Here is a 15,574-nt window from a genome sequence, read left to right as displayed (position 1 = left end):
GGGGCGCCTGGGTGGCTCAGTCGGTTGAGCGTCCGACTTCGGCTCAGGTCACGATCTTGCAGTCCGTGAGTTGGAGCCCCGCGTCAGGCTCTGGGCTGATGGCTCGGAGCCTGGAGCCTGCTTCCGATTCTGTGTCTCCCTCTCTCTCTGCCCCTCCCCCGTTCATGCTCTGTCATGCTCTGTCTCTCTCTGTCTCAAAAATAAATAAATGTTTAAAAAAAAAATTAAAAAAAAAAAAAAGAAATGTCTGAAGCGGGCAGGACTGGAATAGACTAAGCAGCCCCAAGTCTTCCTGTGTCTGAGAGAGGGGCTTGGTACTTGCTGTCTACTGAATTGTGTCCCCTCAAAATTCGTATGTTGAAGCCCTAACCTTCAAAGTCACGGTATTCGGCAACGGAGCCCTTGGGAGGTATTTACATTTAGAGGCGGTCATGAGACTGGGGCCCTCATGATAAGATTAGTACCCTTATAAGAAGAGACAACAGAGGCGCCTCGGTGGCTCAGTCAGTTAAGCGTCCGACTCTTGATTTCGGCGCAGGACACAGTCTCGTGATTATGAGATCAAGCTCTGCATTGGGCTCTGCACTGGGCACAGAGCCTGCGTGGGATTCTCTCTCTCTCTCTCTCTCTCTCTCTCTCTCTCTCTGCCCCTCCCAACCTCTAAAAAAAGAAAGAGGAGACACAAAGATCTCACTCTCTCTCACTGTCTCCACCATGTGAGGACACAGTAGCAGCTGTCACAAGCCAGGCAGAGAGCTCTCACCAGAAGCCGAGCATTCTGGTGCCCTGATCTCAAACTTCCAGGCTCCAGAACTACGAGGAACTAAATGTCTGTTGTTTAAGCCACCCAGTCGATGGCACTTTGTTACGGTATTCCGTTACTTGAGCTGACTAATACAGTACTGAGCTGGTGATGTGATCCTAACAGCTTGCACTAAATTGTCCAATGTCAGGTTTTATTCTTTGCAGGTTATTTGCATTTCAAAAGAGAAGGTGGTTAAAATGGTGGAATCGCTAAGTGGTAGGTAGTGCAAAGCTATGTGGTGAGGGCCAGTGTGATGGCCTAATTAGCAAATTCTTTGCCTCACACACAAGATGTGACCCTTTACCAAGAAATTGAATTTCCCTAAGCCTCAGTAACATACTGAAGTACAGTGATACCCATCTTCCCCAGCGTTCTAGGAGGATTATTTTGATTGCTTTCAGTGGTGGGCTTTCTGATGATCTCAGCAGATCCTTTTCTTCTCTTCATCATCCCCCTTTCCAATTCCCCCTGCATTACTTGGCCTGGAAGTATATATATATATACTTTGCAGTATATATATATATATATATACTTTGCAGAATTGTTACTGCAACCATCACTGTTCCACGTACCTTTACACCTGACTCAACGCCTCCAGGATGGAGCCAAACAGAGTAGAAACTTGGCTTAGGGAGAGAGTATGGACTGGCACAGAGCACCAAAAGTATCAGATGTCCAAGAGCCATCGATGACCGACACAGAGGATTGCCTGTGTTGAGCCTGATACCAAGGAGATTGCAGCATCTTTTCTGAAGGTGGGCGGGAAAGTGGGTGTGGAGGTTGGGAGGGGAAAGAAACGTCCAGGATGATTGGATTCTGGTGCTACAGCAAGTTTAGGGGATCAACAGAGCAGAGGCCAGATTGTGCCTCTCTCATAATAGATCAGGATGGCTCTTTCCTTCATCACATTAAATGCTCAAGATTCTAAAGTGTGTCAGCAGGTGGCCCTAGAGGCAGCTGTTTGGTGAGACTGTTGCAAAACGTAAGTGACTGCAGAGCAACCAAATCCTGTATCATCTCAAAGGGTCTTCGTGCAAACATAAAGTGATATTTGTACCAATTAGGTTTAACAAGAATAAACCTGGGCATAATAGAGGATTATGAGGATTACGGATTCTCTCTCTAACGTGAACCATTTGGAATTAATTACCAAAGAGGAAGAGAGACTGTATTGTCCTGAGTGCCAGATATCACTCTCTAGAATTTTAGGGTCACTTCTCCTCCTCGGCCACAGATTTTCCCTAAGGTTAGTTGTCTTCAAATGTCCTCATCTTGGCACCCACCTTGTTGAAAGCCAGTCTTCCTCCAGAAGGCAAAAGCCAAGACGAGGCAGGCCTCATTCCTGGCTACAGAGGAGAATTCCAGTTCTTGGGGATAGCTCCTGGAGTCACAGAGCCGTCAAAACCTACAAAACTGGTCTCACATGACACAGGAGTCTAGAAGAGGAGGACACCATTTGGAAATTTGAGGTTCAGTAAGGGTGTTGAGGAAGAATGAAGAGCTACAGAAAGATCTACATATTTCAATTGCCTTTTAACAATATTCAATGAAATGATAGCATATATGGACTCTTCACATTACTGTGCCTGGCACTATAACTACTCAGTACGTGGGGCTGGTGTTCATATGGAAATCAAATGCAAAAAGTCTTCCTGGTTAGTGTATTTAATATCATACCTGCAGCTTGGCAGGAGGGTCATGCTTTATTTTCTCCTTTTATCTAGAATTCACCTGTTAGCTTCCCTGAGACTCTTCTTCCTTCTAACTTTCTCATTAAATCCTTTCTACATTAGATCTCAGAACAGAATGTTATTGATTTTTATGATATTCATTTGTGAGAAATGTATTCAGTCTAGGCAGGCAATATATAAATAACAGCTTTGGGTCCACCTGCCTGTACCCGATGGCGTATTGCTTTGGGCCAGCACGCTCTGAAAGAGAGCGGGCATCACCAGCTTAACCTAATAACGTAAGTAATGTTCTGGGTTTCCACTGGAGTCAGTTAAGAAGGCACTCTCTCAGAGAAACATCTTACCTGTCATCAAAAAATGATAGCCAAGGGGTGACAGGGTGGCTCAGTCGGTTAAGTGTCCGACTTCAGCTGCGATCATGATCTCACAGTTCGTGGGTTTGAGTCCCGCACCAGGCTCTGTGCTGATGGCTCAGAGCCTGGAGCCTGCTTCAGATTCTGTGTCTCCCTCTCTCTCTGTCCCTCCCAGCTGCTGTCCTCCTGCTCACTCTCTCTCTCTCTCTCTCAAAATAAAATAAAACAAAATAAAACATTAAAAAATTTTTTTAAATTATCCTCTCTCAAGACGAGAGCTTGGCAGACAATGCCATATTGTCTTGCAGCAAAATCTTATTTTTGAGGGTCAACAGCTAAGTATTATCCCAGTCTGTCTCTTTTTACAGTCCCTCAGGAACAAGTGACATTCCCCCAAGCAGAGGAATGGCTCAGGTGAACTGAGACAAAAGGTAAAATGCACATAAGCACGTCAATAATTTAGAAGGCATCACGCCTCACCATTACTAAGCTCCTACTGAGTGCCATATGCAATGCTAGCTCTTTACAGGACCAAGCTAAATAAGATATGGTACCACCCCCTGTAGCCAAGACTACACTGTATGTTAACTAACTTGAATTCAAACAAACAAACAAACAAACAAACAGGGGCACCTGGGTGGCTCATTTGGTTAAGCGTCGGACTTAGGCTCAGGTCACGACCTCACGGTTCGTGGGTTCAAGTCCCACGTGTGGCTCTGTGCGGACAGCTCAGAACCCGGAGACTGCTTTGGATCTTGTGTCTCCCTCTCTCTCCATTCCTCCCCCACTCATGCTCTGTCTCTGTCCCTCAAAAATAAATAAATGTTAAAAAATATTGTTTTAAATGATAGCCAAAAGTGACAGACAAGCGGTCCTTTGTAAGTCTTTCAAGTAAATGTGGAAATTCTCCATGTTGTAGAGCAGTAGGACGGGAAGTCCTCTTAGAGTTCTAGGACACATTTGAGAATATGTGGGGGTTTTGGGTTATCTTTGGTTCTCATTGGTTAATGCTACCAGTAAATGGGTGCTGGGGTGGCTCAGTCAGTTAAGCATCCGACTTCAGCTCAGGTCATGATCTCGAGGTTCATGAGTTCAAGCCCCGCATCAGGCTCTGTGCTGACAGCTCAGAGCCTGGAGCCTGTTTCAGATTCTCTCTCTCTCTCTCTCTCTCTCTCTCTGCCCCTCCCCTGCTCATGCTCTGTCTATCTCTCTCTCGATCTCTCTCAAAATAAATAAACATTAAAATAAATAAATAAAACAACTACCAGTAGTTAGTGGGCAAGTACTGTGACCTGGATGTGTCCTCCCAAATTTCATATGCTGAAGTCCTCACCCCACAATGTGACTGTATTTGGAAATTTGGAAAAATATTTCCTTTAAGGGGCTTTACGGGCCCCGAAGGAGGTAACTCAGGTTACACGAGGTCACACGAATGTAATCCAATAGGACTGGTCACACTAATCCAATAGGACTGATCTCCCGATGAGAAGAGGAGGAGATACCGAGGATATGCAGGCACAGAGAAAAGGCCGTGGTGAGGACACGGCAAAGAGACAGCCATCCGCAAGCCCAGAAGAGAGGCCTCCGGAGAAACCAGACCTGGTGACACCTTGGTCTTGGGCTTCCAGCCTCCAGAACGGTGAGACAGAACCGTCTGATGTTTGAGTCACCCAGCCTGTGCTACTTAGTTGTAGAAGCCCTGGCAAACTAGGACAGCAAGGAACAGAAGTGCTCAATGCCCTACAAAGTGTAGGATTGTAGATTCTGCACACTAAGAAGTTGCCCTGTCCCAAATGCTAGTAGGGTCCTCTAGAGAAACACCAACGTAGTCCCAGCCCTTCATATTATAGCTGACTCTGTCAGATCTGTTTTTGAGGGAAAGTATCATATCTTGGTTTTGTTTGTCAGTTTTCGGAATGTATTTAATCTTATTTCTAGTTGTTTTTGTTTGGGTTTTTTTAAATGTTTATTTATATTTGAGAGACCGAGAGAGAGAGAGAGAGAGAGAGAGAGAATCCGAAGCAGGCTCCAGGCTCTGAGCTGTCAGCACAGAGTCCAACGCGGGGCTTGAACGCACAAATTGAGATCATGACCTGAGCCAAAGTCAGACACTTAACTGATTGAGCCACTCTTGCATCTATCCCAAGACAGAGGATAATTTAAAGTCCTTTAGCATAGGAAGGGGCTGCTTTGGGTTTCAAAGAGTTCTTCCTATGGAGGTTCCAGAAAGAAGACTGAGACGAAGCTTTTTGGCCAAAGGTGGACAGCTTTAGATTTAGAAAAGTTAACACTGGGAGCGGGAAAACTGGCACCCTCTCCTTCTTCCCCGGCCACCCTGTCTTGAGATTGCACTCCAGTCATTCATGGTTACCTGACATTCCGTTGTATACTTGTTAGTTTCTTTGTTTATTGTCTTCATCTCCGACTAGCAGGTCAACTCTGAGGCAGTTGTCTATGCAATCACTGTTATATTCCACGCATTGAAAATGGTACCTCACAGTTCAGTAAATATTTACTGAGTGAATGAGTGAGTTTTCTTTTTTCTTCATCTCCCTTCCACATCTAAAGACAAAGAAGAAGAAGAAATTATTTAATGTGAGAGGATATCTTTAAAGCTTTTGAACTCATTCACTGGATTTCCTCTACTTGCAGAGGAAATCCTAAGAACTAGCTTCATAAACTCTCATCCTGAAAGATCTAAGGACAGGCACATCTCTGACTCAGTGCTCATTGTTTTGTATTCCACGTTTGCTTCCTTTGAATTCCTTTGCAGAGTTTACGGTGTGACAAATGATATCTCTAATGGCATGGGGCCACTGATTGTTCAGAAAGCGCCTGTATAAAATAGAGCTGATGTCCTGGATGCCTGCCTGTTTCTGGCGAGCAAGCCTGGGAATGTATTACGTGGATGGTGGCGACTCCTTCTCGGTCATGGATTTAGTGGGCACTAGGTCTCAGTGGAGCTGCCCAGAGAAGCGTGTCATGTCACTGAACGAAGTCATACCTCCTTATCCATCATCTCTGTGGAAAGTGGGTATGGGTGAAAATGGGAAGGCAGGATTCTGCATTAGAAGACAATTGTAGCAGGAAATCCAGGGCCCTCGGGTCACTGAGATTTAGCAATCAGCGTTGGGACTTTTCTTTTCCACAAAAGAATAAATGTCCAAGGAAACACCCGGCTGAGTGACCAAGAATGTGCATCTTCACAAAGGATTGGGACCATCCAGTTCTTTGTTTACCAGTATCCGGAAAGATCAACCACATTCCTTTGGGATAAATTACCTGGTGACTCTTTATGAGGGTGGGAAAGGAAAGGAGGGAGAGAAAATCCACAGTGTGGCACTTTACAATATGTTATCTGCATTATGTCAAGTTTAAGTGCAGAGCAAGTCATTTGTTACCCATGACAGTCTTTATTCTTTTCTTTTTTTATTTATTTTTGAGAGAGAGACAGAGAGAGACAGAGTGTGAGCGAGGAAGGGGCAGAGTGAGAGGGAGACACAGAATCTGAAGCAGGTTCCAGGCTCTGAGCTGTCAGCACAGGAGCCCGAGCAGGGCCCAAACTCGTGAACCGTGAGATCGTGACCTGAGCCGAGTCGCGCACTTAACCGACTAAGCCACCCAGGCGCCCCAACAGTCTTTATTCTAAAATGGAGTCTCTTTATTCACATAAAGAAAAAACCCCTTAGTAGCTCTTGGACAATAGTACGAAATAATGGGCTCCTGATCTATGTTGTCATCATAAAAAGAGCTTTCATCTTCTTAGTGGTGCAAAACTGACCAAGTGCTTCCCGACCAATATGCCACTTACTCCTCACCACGTGTCTGTGAAGAGAACAGAGCAGGAACCATGACCATTTGGCAGACAGAAAAACTGAGGATCTGAGAGAGGAAGTGAGTTCCCTAAGCTCATTGAACCAGTGGTGGAGTTGGGTTTAAAGCCCTGGTCTTCCAGCCCCCACTCCCACTGTGTCTGGCTCTACAGTGTCTTTAGATGCAGCACTCCACGGTGGGTCACCAATAGAGTGACCATGTGATTTATCACCCAAACCAGGACACCTTGGAGAGTGAAAAGAGGCTCTATGAAAAATTGTTCTGAGACAATAACTGGAAACCAGGACTGTCTCAGGAATAATTGGATAAACAGTCTCCTTAATCATAGGGCAGAAGCAGAGGAGACAGATGCCCATACACTGCCCTGCTCCTTTCTCTTTGGCAGGAGATACAAATGTTCATCTCTTTTTTTGAAAGCGAGTGACTTTTCAGTCCTAAGCAACATGGTTCGATCAACGGACCTGGTTGGGTCAAATAATGAGGAGCCAGTTTCCTACCTTTGATTGGCCTGGACCCCAAAGCTCAGGAAATATGGCCAGTACTTGGCAGATGCAATTAGAATAAAGGAGGGAGGGGTGCCTGGCTGGCTCAGTTGGTGGAGCATGCGACTCAGGGTGGTGAGTTCGAGCCCCATATTGGGTGTAGAGACTACTTAAGAATAAGATCTTAAAAAAAAAAAAAAAAAGAAAGAAGGAAGGAAGGAAGGGAGGAAGGAAGGAAGGAAGGAAAGATGAAGTGGCTTCAGTAGGATGGCGAGTAGGAGGCTGATGAGAATAGTCAGGAAGAACAACTTGAGTAAATCATGACCTGACAGCTAGGCAGCAAGCGGCTCGAGTGTTATTATCAGTGTCTGTGTGTTTCTGCTGGGAAAGGCAGATTCTGTCACGTGGATAAGGCCTGGAGGCTTCCTAGAAGGGTAGAGACTGCCCCATCTGGATGTCTAGATGATTTGTTTCCTGGTCACCGTTATTATCTAATATCTCAGTGGTCCCTGTGATATCTATTATGGCAGGAACTTGCTTCTGGATATAGCTACTCATGCAAAAATGCGTGATTACAATGAATAGTAATTATATTTCTAATGATAGCACATTACCTTTGCAGAATGCTTTTATCACCTTTAATATTTTTACCCATAAATTCATACAGGTAAAGTTCTTAAATCAGTACCCGTCATGTAAGAAGTGCTGTGTAAGGGGTTTCTATTGCTGTCATTTTTATTTCATTTGATTCTCACAAACACTTTACAAAATACATTACGTGGATAGGATGGAAGAAAACTAAGCCCATTTGGCTGAATTTCTTTTCTGTTGTCAACCAGCCTATCTGTTTCAACAGCATGACCTGGTCAGAAACCTTTTGAGTTCTGCTAAGAACAACATCTTCAAACCTATGATGCCTCACTTTCAGTCTGTAGGTCTAGACTCTCCCCTGGTCCACATCACCTGGATATTTGGTAGCATGTGGGTATTTTGGAAACTTGAAGCAAGTTTGCCTGTCCCTAAAAGCTCATTAGCATCCTAAGGCTACAATGTGGCCGGGTTATTGGCTGTGTCAGTGTGTACTGTGTCCTGTCTAACTCACTCTCCATCACCAGGGCAGTAAAGCAATGTCCCATGACAGGAGCCACCTTTTTGAGCCCACTCTGCATAGCTGTGTTTGCAAAGGCACCACAGGAGCCAAAGGCATCTGTCACAATTCATTGTTGCTGCATTTCCAAAAAAAACCCCTCAATGAACAAGGAAAGAATTGTCCTCTTTCAGCCAGAGCAGGGCATTGCTGATTTCTATCAGCTTCCTGCAGTAAGGGTGGAGAAGTGAAATCAATACAAAAACCAATTAAAGTTGTTTCTAGGGTACATGTAGACACTTTGCCAAAATCATGTCTTTAGAATAAACGAAGAATCAACGGGAAAGTTTACTGTGGGTTTGCACCTTGAGAAAGGTCCGATCTGAGTAAGGGTAGCAGCATGGTGCCAGGCCAACATCAAAGCCTTGTGAGAATTAGATGTGGAAAGCAAAGTAGTGGGTGCTTGTGTTTGATTCTGACGAACTTACACAGTTGGTGACATCTTGTTGGGGACTTCTCTGGAAAGGCCCCGTCCTTGGGACTGGAGGTGAATTTTTGCTGGTATATTAGTCAGGGTTCTCCAGAGGAACAGAACCAGTAAGAGATGGAAGGGGGAGGAGAGGGAGGTAAAAAGATTCATTCTAAGGAATTTGTTCATGCAGTTATAAAGGCTGACAAGTCCCCTGATCTGCAGAGGGATTAGGCCAGCTGGACACCCAGAAGAGACAACGGTTTAGTTCCAGTCCGAGTCCAAAAGCCTGAAACCTAACAGCCAATGCTGCAGTTTGAGTCCAAGACAGGAGAAACACCAGTGTTCTAGTTCAAGGCTGTTAGGCAGGAAACTTCTGTCTTGTAGCAGGGGAAGTCAGCCTCTTTTTTTTTTTTTTTTTTTAACGTTTATTTATTTTTGAGACAGAGAGAGACAGAGCATGAACGGGGGAGGGTCAGAGAGAGGGAGACACAGAATCTGAAGTAGGCTCCAGGCTCTGAGCTGTCAGCACAGAGCCCGATGCGGGGCTCGAACTCACGGACCGCGAGATCATGACCTGAGCCGAAGTCGGCCGCTTAACCGACTGAGCCACCCAGGCGCCCCAGCCTTTTTGTTCCATTCAGGCCTTCAAATGATTGGATGAAGCACCCCCACCGTATGCAAGGCAACCTGCTTAGTCAATCTACTGGATTTAAATGTTAAGCTCCTCCAGAAGCACCCAGAACAGTGTTTGATCAAATATCGAGGCACCAGGTGGCCCAGTCAAGGTGACACAACATTAATCATCACGCTGGTATCAGAGGTGCACCAGAAATGATGAAGGGTCATCTGGGAACTGCTGTAAGCAGAAGTCCATCATCTTAGTGGACATATAAAGAAATGTGCAGCTAGCCAAGGCATCTGGTGGAGTGCTAGAACTCAGGAGAGATGGAAAGGAAATTAAGATGACTCATCAGCCCACCAGGGGAACTGACACAGCCAGAGAGCATTGCTGATATGCTTGAATTGAAAACTCTTCCTACATCTGGCTGTTTAGAAAGCACGTCTTTTTTTGTTTGTTTGTTTGTTTATTTATTTATTTTGAGGGGGGTAAGGGTAGAGAGAGGGAGAGAGAGAATCCCAAGCAGCCTCTGTACCATCAGCACAGAGCCTGACGCAGGGCTAGATCCCACGAAAGGTGAGATCATGACCTGAGCCGAAATCAAGAGTCGGATGCTGAACCTACCAAACCACCCAGGCGCCCCTAGAAAGCACATCTTAAACATGGGCTGTGTTTACTGCTAAAACAATTCGAAAATCTCAGAAAAGAAATTACGACCAGAATTCCACCGATAATCATAGCAAGTATTGTTTCTTCATCGTTCTTCCCATTTTTATTTGTTTACATACAGGTTTTTACATAGTTGTGTTATATGTTGAATATGTGTTGCACTTGACCAAAGGCAAGTTTTCCCCCCAGTGGATATTTGGCAGTGTGTGGAGACATTTTTGGTCAAAACTAAGCAGAGAGGTTCACTAGAGGCCCACTGGGAGGAGCCAGGGTGCTGCTAAATAAACATCCCCCAACAAAGAATTATCTGATGCAAACAATAAGGTTGAGAAACCTTGGTCCACTTTTTACAACTAACTTTACTTCATATACAGTAATCCAATATTACTATGCATCTTCCAATTGATTTAGTCTATGTATCAGGTTGTTGGTAACTGAATTATGGGTACTGAATGAAATTTATTAGTGAATGCATAATATTCCATTGAGTTAATGTGAAGAAATTTCCAAAACTGTCCCCCTATTGTTGGACATTAAGGACCAAAGTTTTGCTACTAAAAATAGCACTGCAATGAGCATTGTGGAAATACCTTAATTTCAAATATTTCCTTTGGATTAATTCCCACTTGTGAGATAGAAAATCTGCTGCAGAAAAGGAAACTGGTAATGTTTTGTGATTAATAGGACATGATCTAGGTTCTTGAGAGCAGGGACTTGCCTTATTTAATGTTTTAACCCCTAAAACTTAAACCAGTGACTTGCCTATGCTGAATCTCAATAAGTGTTCACTCGGTAAAAATTTTTATTGTATTAAAGAAGTAAGTATTCCTCAAGATCCAGTTTGCTAAGAATTTTTTTAAAAACTGGGATGATTATATTTTTTCTCCTTTTATCTGTGATACTTTATTAATATTAACAACTGGGTGGCTCAGTTGTTTAAGCATTTGACTGGCTCAAGTCATGATCTCACAGCTCAGAGCCTATTTCGGTTTCTGTGTCTCCTTCTGTCTCTGCCCCTCCCCTGCTTGTATTCTGTCTCTCTCTCTCTCAAAAATAAACAAACATTAAAAAAATTAACAAATTTTTTAATTTTTTATTATCTTTTGTGTTCTTGAAATTAATCCTACCTGATCACGAGTGTTATTCTTTGTATACATTGATGAATTTGAGCTATTAGTATGTCATTTAAGTTTTTTTTTTAACGTTTATTTATTTTTGAGACAGAGAGAGACAGAGCATGAACAGGGGAGGGGCAGAGAGAGAGGGAGACACAGAATCTGAAACAAGCTCCAGGCTCCGAGCTGTCAGCACAGAGCCCGGCGTGGGGCTCTAACTCACGGACCGTGAGATCATGACCTGAGCCGAAGTCGGACGCTCAACCGACCAAGCCACCCAGGCGCCCCAGTATGTCATTTAAGTTTTATTCCCCCAAAAGATTAATTTATGATTCTAGTTTTCATGCTACTTATGCCTAGACATGTACTAAGGGAGGAGGATGGTGGCAAAATGCCCACGTAGTTAGAATAGGAAGTCACAGAGAGAAGCAGAGGGAAGATCACGTGGAGAGATAAACGTATAGGGGGAAAAAATAATACATCATAGCTTCAACACATGGCCTCACTTTTTTGTATTTTTATTATTTCTTTTTAATGTTTATTTAATCATTTTGAGGAAAGGGGTGAAAGGGCAGAGAGAGAGAGAGAGAGAGAATCCGAAGTAGGCTCTGCACTGTCAGCACAGAGCCTGACACGGAGCTTGATCTCATGAACCATAAGATCATGACCTGAGAGGAAATCAAGAAAGAGTCAGAGTCTTAACTGACTGAGCTACACAGGCACCCCTTTTGGGTATCTTTAAAGAGAGTATAGAAGTAGTTGGAAAAAAGTATGATGTGAAACTAACATAAATCTCTTTAAGTAATAAATGAATGAATAAGTAAATAGCCTTCCATCCTTGGAGAATTTATTCAATGCTTTTTCATTCATCAATTATTCAATAAATACTTACAAAGCCCCCACTGCAATGAGCCATTGTGTTGGATGCTATAGACATCATGGTGAATAATTTATTCTGTCTAGTGGAAATAACCATATCTTGGAAGATACAATTTAGACAATGCTACTCTTAACTCAAAGTACTGGGGAAAAAGAAGTGATTTATTTATTTTTTTTCTTTTAAATAGGCTTCATGCACAGTGCAGAGCCCAACATGAGGCATGAACTCACTCACGACCCTGAGATCAAGACCTGAGCTGAGATCAAGAGTCAGATGCTTACCTGACTGAGCCACCCAGGTGACCCAAGAAGTGATTTCTTTAATTATGAGCTTAACATATGCTTCATGCAAAAAAAGAAAGAGAAAACCACCAAGAAGTTTATACAAATAAATCCATTACCATTCAAATATAGCTACTGTCTCATTCTATATAAATGTGTAACAACCCCAAACATAGTGGTTAACACAATTTATTATTGTATTTTCAGAGCTCTGGGCCTGATATGCTCAGTGGGGCAATTCTCACTAGAATTGGCTTGGGCTTCCTCAGGCACGGTGGTTTCCAGGCACTTAGACTTCTTAGGTAGAGGTTGGCTTCTAAGAGACACTGGCAGAAGCTATAAGGCCTCTTAGGACCTAGCCTCAGAAGTCACATAGCATGACTTCAGTAGCATTCTGTTGCTTAGAGCAGTCATAAGTTCGGCCACATTCCAGGGAGCACAGGAACAGACCGTACTTCTGTCTGTGTGCACAGGGGAGAAGAAATACTTGGTGGTTGGTCACGTTGGAGACAAGCTACCACAATTGCTTATCTTCATCAGCATGGCTTTCAGGAATTATTCTGCATACCCCGAATACAAGCATTAAAGTCAGGAAATTGACATTGATAGTTAGGACTATCTAATCCTCAGAACTCACTCAAGCTTTGTCAGTGATTCCCACAGAAGAATCCGGTTCAGAACCACACGCTGCATTTAGTTATTGAGGCCCTCTAGTCTCCTTTAGCTTGGAACAGTTCTACCTTTGACGTCCACGAACTTGACACCCTTGAAGATCACAGGCAAGTTAGCATGTAGGATGTACATAATCCTCTATCTTATGAGTGGAGCTAGATGGAAGCAGGCAGCCCCAGAGTCTGCTCTGCTTCGCGCACTTGAAATGTAGCCTGTGCAACAGGTATTTGGGAGGGACAAAAAAATGCTGGTGGCCTAATCCTTCAGAGAAAATACTGAAGCCCTTAACTAGGAGCATCATCAAGAGCCTATTGATTCTCCACAGTGTCTCCTTCCATTCCATTCCAGTCCTGACCTCACCTTCTCCTTGACCATTACAAGAGCCTTCTACCTGTGTTCCTGCTGATTCTCCACCAACAATTCAGTCAACTCACTTCCTTAAAAAACTCACTCAAGTGTCTTCCAGGAGGTGCATAGTCTCAGTCTTCATGGATCACTCTTCAACCTTGTTCTTAACATTTCATCTCTATCGTTGCGCATTCCAATGTCCAGCAGCATGGAAGATGCAATTATTATCGAGGTCAGACTGTGTGTGAGGCCCTATGCTAAATGCCTCGCATATTCTAACCCATTCGTTCCTCACAACAACCCTGTAAGTTTGGTACTTTCCTCACTTTACAGATCTTGAAATAGAAGCTTAGAAAAGTAAAAGAACTAGGCCACTGTTTTATAGCTAGAAAGTGGGAGACTGGATCAAATAGAATTAGAACACAGGGCATGTAAATGGCACAACAAGACCAGTACACGGGAACAATTAGCAAAAGATGTAAGATGCGTTAAACTGCTTCGTTTTCCTAATTTTATTATGGTTTATTTTCTCCCTCTCCAAGTTGTGACTGCATTCCAGAGCAAAGACTGCATTTGCCATTAATTTTATTTTTTAGAACACTTAGTGCTCTGCTGGGCATAAAGTGAGCCCCCAGTAAATTGGTGTTAGGGGACAGTGACTATAGAGACTGAATACTTACGGAATGAATAGAAGGTCTAGAATGTTCAGACAAGTTCAGTTTTCGCTAAATGCCAGCCAGAGAGAGAACCTGAAACTCAGAGGGGAGGGGACCCACTCACAGTCACACGGCTCGTTAGAAACAGACTAGGCAGAAACAAGTTCCCCAGACTCCCTGCCTAGCACACCTTCCCCAGAGCCCACTGCCTGCTTAGGTCAGCCCAGCAACACATGGTGTCCGCACCATGGTTTTCTAGCCCATGGGACTCGCTCACCCCAAAATATACTGCTGTTCTCTTTCTAGCTCTTACATGAAGAAACTTAGCTCAAGAGTCGTTTCTTAGAAGCCTGGCCAGAACCCTCTAGTCTGATTGAGATGCCCCTCTTGTCTATCTTTTGGCACTCGGTATTCTCCTACCAGATCATCCTGCAGGGATCGCCCTCACTAACTTACTTGTCTGCCTTTCCGTTAGATTAGAAACTTTTTGAAGGCAGGACCTACCGCTCCTTTGACTTGGTGAAATTATTGCCTAACATAGCCTCTGGCACATGGCCTTCTAACATGGATGCTTAGTAAATGAATGACCGCAGTCCCGGTAACCCAGTGTGTGATGTAAAGGTCATAGTCAACAATGGCTTCTCGGACATGAAATGAAGGGTGACTCCGGTTAACCAGATGGTGGCGGGTGAAATAAGACAATACACTCCTTTAGGGCCCCCATGTGCACGATTTGCTTCTGGGGAGACAACAGTGAGTGTGACAGACATGGTCTTTGCCTTCATATGGAGTTTCCAGCTTAGTGGTGGACGTGGACACTCAAGAGACAAACACATGAATAAGCAAGATAATTTCTGGTAGCGGTTAAGTGCTTTGAAGAAAATAAAAGAGGGAAATATGATAAAGAATGGAATGGCTGGAATGAGGGAGGCCTCCTTTAGATAAAGTAATCCAGGAAGGCCTCTCTGAAGAGGTGACATTTCAGCTGAGACCCACAAGATGAGAAGGAGCCAGCTTGTAGTTAGGGTGTTCTAGGGAAAAGGGCTAGTCAGTGCAAAGCCCCTGAGGTGGAAAGACTTGGAGCTGTTCAAAGCACAGCAAGAGGACTAGACGGGGCTGGAGCACAGGATGAATGGGAAAGTGGTAGAGGTGAGGCTCGGGAAGCAGAGCACAGAACACGGAGGCCCGGGAGGCCCAGGTAAAGAGCCTGGAGGTACTCTCATCAGTATGGGAAGACGTTCTGTTTTGTATGTTGAAAAGATGGTCCAGGGTGGGAGTCAGGTCAGGAGAGTTAACAGTGGGTTAGCACCCTCATCAGGGTTGAGTCCTATAGTACCCAGTGGGAAGTACCCAGAGAGGACGCTAGGAGCTAAAAACAAAAGGCCATGTCTGTAAGACATTTGTAGGCTTAAAAAAAAAAAATTAACTTTATTTATTTGGAGAGACAGAGATAGCGAGCAGGGGAGGAGCAGAGAGAGGGGGAGAGAGAGAATCCCAAGGAGGCTCTGTGCTGACAGAGGGCTCAAACCCATGAAGTGAGAGATCATGACCTGAGCCAAAACCAAGAGTTGGATGCTTAACCCATTGAGCCACCCAGGCACCCTGAAATG

Source organism: Panthera pardus, unplaced genomic scaffold, assembly GCF_024362965.1.
Source record: "Panthera pardus isolate Hobbes unplaced genomic scaffold, ASM2436296v1 HiC_scaffold_7, whole genome shotgun sequence".
Taxonomy (NCBI): Eukaryota; Metazoa; Chordata; class Mammalia; order Carnivora; family Felidae; genus Panthera; species Panthera pardus.
Note: the sequence above shows the minus strand (reverse complement) of the source record.